This window comes from Mandrillus leucophaeus, unplaced genomic scaffold (genome assembly GCF_000951045.1).
Source record: "Mandrillus leucophaeus isolate KB7577 unplaced genomic scaffold, Mleu.le_1.0 Scaffold5, whole genome shotgun sequence".
NCBI lineage: Eukaryota > Metazoa > Chordata > Mammalia > Primates > Cercopithecidae > Mandrillus > Mandrillus leucophaeus.
In genome coordinates this window covers 2,479,294-2,483,955 of record NW_012105364.1, presented here as the reverse complement: position 1 = coordinate 2,483,955, position 4,662 = coordinate 2,479,294, and the positions used below count along the sequence as shown (strand labels likewise).

The following is a 4,662-nucleotide window of genomic DNA, read 5'->3' as shown; positions in this document are numbered from 1 at the left end:
GGAGACTTGGGGAGGGAACAACTGTCTCAGGAAGCAGACAGGTGTGGTGTGGGGCAAGGAGATGAGGGAAGGGGGCACCTGGATACCCTGAGCTGCTCTTGGGGTAACTCAGGCTTAGGGAAAGCTATGGGGGTTTCTCCTCCCACTTTTGGCCACAGCAAGAGTGACAGCCTGGGTGGAGAGCCTGAGAGGAGAATCTAACAAATGAACGAAAAATCATTGAAGGCCATGGACTGAAGCTGTTCCTCTAAGGATGGGATAAATGGAGCGACACAGGGACAGAACACAGGACTTCAAAGTAGATTGGATGTGCAATGCGAAAGTGAAAAACAACCCTGAACAGTACATTCATGGCTGCGAGGTATGAGCGCTTATTAATAGGCACATGATATGGGGTTTACATTGCCTAGCGTTTAAGTCTCATGACAATGCTGCAACAAACCCCACCTTGTCAGGACATGTTGGAACACAGATGCACCCTGCAGCCTGTGCTCTACTATGGAGCTCTACCTCCTGAAACTTCCAGACTGAGGAGTGAGGGGCAGACCCCCCGCTGTAGACTAAGCCGGTTCTCCTTACCATCCTGGTGCCCTCTTCGTGTCCTTAGGGCAATTCAAACATTTTCCCCTCAATCTTTTTGTCTAGGTTAGTTGCTGTTTTTGCCTGGCACTGGGATGCACTTTGAGTGTTATTGCAACTTGTTGGATGAAGATAAATTCTCCAGGGTGCTTCTAGGAAACACCCTCCCAGGAGTGAAGGATCAGGCGTGAGTGTGGTCACCCCCATGGCACTTCCTTGCTGCTCCAGCTGACCGATGGCAACAAGAGTGTCTGCCTAAAAGACTTGGAAGTTAATTTACCAGGCCAGCTCCTCTGCGAGGACTCCATTACCTTCGGCCATTAAGCTAATGTTATGGACTTTTCCAGAGTGTCTGCACTGACATCGCTATTAATAGTGTTATTACTCCCATTAACAGCAGACCCAGAGAGCTAGTACGGGCTTAAATTATTCACTGACTCCCCAACTTTGAAGTTCCTATTTCTAAGAGCAATCAGTAGGTCTGAAAAATGTCTTTGATTAAATTATGAAGAGAGGGAAAAGCAGAGCTGTTTCCAGGCCAAACATCACCTGGAGTTACCAAATAGAGGTTCGGATAGAAAAGACAGGACTCCATCTCTCTTCCAGGGGCAGCGAGGGAGAGGTGGCACACAGGTGTTTGCTCGGGAGATCTCAGAACAAGTTCTACCTGCAGTGCTTGCTGCTTCCAAAGTTCATGTGGTTGCATCTTGTCACTGCTCCTGAGAGCGCCAAAGGAACTACTCATCACCTTCCCCCAATTTTAGGTTTTATAGGGAAGTCACTTGTAATTTACAATTTTAAATATCACATTTAACTGTATAATCTTGGGCAAATTACTTAACATCTTGGTGCCTCAGCTTTCTCATCTATACAATGGGGACAAAACAGTAACTACCTAATAAGGTTATTATGAGGATTAAATGAGATTATGTGAGTAAAGCATTAAGGACAGGGCGTAGCTCATAGTAAGCCCTCATAAATGTTAGCTAGTATTATCATCTTATCCTTTCTCTGACATCCTCATTTGACCTCTCCAAACTGTAGCTGATGCAGAACCACAGATTTATTTTATTTTTTATTTGCTATTTATTTTTAGAATGAGTGTTTTTTATTTTTATTTTTTGAGACAGGGTCTGGCTCTGTAGCCCAGGCTGGAATGCAGTGGCATAATCTCAGCTCTCTGCAAACTCCACCTTCTGGGCTCAAGCCATGCTCCCACCTCAGCCTCCCAAGTAGCTGGGACTACAGGCACACGCCACCATGCCCAACTAACTTGTATTTTTTTGGTAGAGACCAGTTTCACCATGTTGCCCAGGCTGGTCTCAAACTCCCGAGCTAAAGCAATCCACTCATCTCCACCTCCTAGAGTGCTGGGATTACAGGCGTGAGCCACCATGCCCAGCCCAGAGAACCACAGATCTTCTCCATGACTGGCCCTTGGGGCAAATCAAAGACAAAAGAAAGGCAGGACTGCAGCACTTTTCCTCTTAATAAAGGAGAAGGACAGCCCAGAGACCAGGAGAGAGAAAAGAGTGAAAGAATGGTCTGGATCTCTGTTTTCTTAATAGCTGTCAAAGGGTATTGAGAACTCAGCTATCTTAGTGGAAAGTCAAGTGTAAGGTCAGAGCCAGAGATGTTTTGACATTTCTACTATCCTCCAGGACTCATGAGGGTGGAGGCTACAAATGTCCAAAAGCACAGACAATTGACCTTAAATATGATAGGATAATGGAAGGGGAGGCATGAATTCCTGCTGGTTTCTTCTGGGGTCTGTCAAGGGAATGGACTTCTGCTTTTCTAGGACTCTGATTCCCAACAGCCCAGACCAGAGCTGGAAACCAGAGCAAAGTGTTAATTCATCACCTGAGAGGCAGGGGTAGTGGCTTAGATGTTTCCTTCCAAGAGGCTTCAGGTACTCCTAAAGCATGTCCCTCAGCTCCACTGTACGGGCCCCTTGACATGAAGGAATCCCCTGCTTCATCCGTTTCCCAGGTAGGAAAACAGGAGCTGATATGAATTTAGATAGTGCATATGCTGTGTGACTTGGAGTTTTCTGACATTCTTCTCTGCATGCCAATGTCACTCCCGCTCCAAATACAAACCTTCAGATGGCCAGCAGGAAGCTGACCCCAAGACGATACATCAGACCCCCAGAGCTGGAGTCCCTCCCTGCTAACCTCCCCTGACCTCTCTTCCTCATTCCACTTCTCTGCAGTTCATCTTCTCCAGCCTCAGATCAAAGGTGCAAAAAGCCCTTGGGGAGAAAGGCCCTAGGGCCCCTAGAAGGGGTTATTATTCAAGCCAGTGGTTCCAATGAGATTATCCTCTCTAATGAAGCAGCTACCTCTGCCCTCCCCTAAGCCTGAACTTTCACTGCTGGAGAATTCCCAGCCAAGTGGAAAATTAGAAGGGAGAGGAATGAAGGAAGGAAGAAGGTGAGGGAGGGGGAGAGAGGTGGTGATTAAGTGCTCTAGAAATTAATTCCCAAATACAGCGATAGAAATATTAACTCCCAGTGCCACTGGCCAGGCAAACAAATTTCAATTTGGAAACAGGGCTATCTGTGAGTCCAGCCTGAGTGAGCTTCCAAGCTTGGAGAGGCCGATGCTGGTCGATCTCCCTGGGCTCTCCAGCATGTTTACCAGGCTTAGACATCAGAGCTTGCTCCTTATTTCTCCCTGCGGATGATCCCCAATCCTTAACTTTTCACATTGGCCATGACCTATGCTTAAGGTGCACTATCAGTGCTTAGAATTGAGAAGATTGAAAAAGAAAGGGGGTAGGGGTGAGGGCCTTCCCCAGCGGACCTAATAGAAAAGTTAAGAGAATTTAGAATGCCTACTCAACTAGCAGATTATTGGAAGCTTTGGCCATTGTCATAACATCTGGGGACACTGACAAGGGAAGAGACCATAATTCCTAATTCAAAATCCTTGTCCTCCTTGAAAATGACCACAGTAATGGATAGATGTGCGTGACTTGGAGGAAGTGGAGTAGCTAGTACAGGGTCCTTCCTAGGCAGGTGGATGTGAAAGAGGTTCCTTATACAAAGGGGTAGACCAGGTGAGTCCTTTCAATGTTACAATTCTAGGATCCAGTGACTGACACCATGGTCTCATGGAACTTGAAGTATTTGGGTTGTGCCATGTAAATACTTAGGATGAATCCCAAGAGAGGAAGCCCAAGGTTCTACTGTAATTTTCCCTCTGCCATCAGTTGCTGGCAAATGGACCCATGGTCCTTTGCCATCTCTAAAGACCCAAAATTAACCTAAGAGGCACCCGAATCAGATTTATCCATGCCTCCCCTACAGGAGGAGGGAATAGAACTTAGCAGAAACCAGCAGGTTCAGGGGTTGAGTGGAGGCCCAAGAACCTTTCTGGGCTTATATGGCAACCAAGGCATCCTGTCCCACCACAGTTAGCTCAGATCACGGGCTTGCAGCCTGCATTGAGAAGCCATGTTCTGTCTGCCCTGGGTCCCTGACTGGATTCTGACCTTGGTAGCCATGCTTTGAATGAACAATCTATTGAACAAAACCTTAGATGAGAGGTACAAAGGACCTGGAAATGTTCGTTTTTTCCAGATGATCTCAAACCAAACCAAATTACATGTAGCAGTTGCCAAAAGAGAAAGTAAAGTCGGCTTGTCTTTCTCTTTTCTTCATCAGTGGCTAGCTCTATTAGGGCCTATTAATTTTCTACTAAGATTGAGGAGAGGTTAGGAAAGAACAGGTGTGGAGCAGAGCAGGAGTGGAGGGAGGGAAAGGGAGGGAAAGGCAGGAGAAGAGAAAAAGGAGACAACAAAGGCATCGCCGCAGGCGAATCCATTCTCTTTCTAATCCAGTCAGTAAAAAGGAGAACACTGCCTATTACCTGAGACACATTCCAACGATGACTCCAGTTGATTCTCATCAGTTTTACACTAGACTTTATCCAACAGCCTGGTGTCTTCATTTCCATTAATGTCACCAAGTCCAGTAGGCTTGGTGCAGGGAAGCACTTTGCTCTGTGCAGGCTGGGCTGCTCCATCCTATGTGGCCCAGTGCAGCGTGACTGAATGCAGTGTGTGAATGCTGGAATA

The 4,662-nt window shown here is 46.7% G+C and overlaps 1 protein-coding gene across 2 annotated transcripts in view; it reads right to left on the bottom strand.

The window, feature by feature from the left end:
• The window catches only part of PLXNA4 (plexin A4), a 539,940-nt gene that overhangs the window by 117,097 nt on the left and 418,181 nt on the right, over nt 1-4,662 (bottom strand). The window lies entirely within an intron of this gene.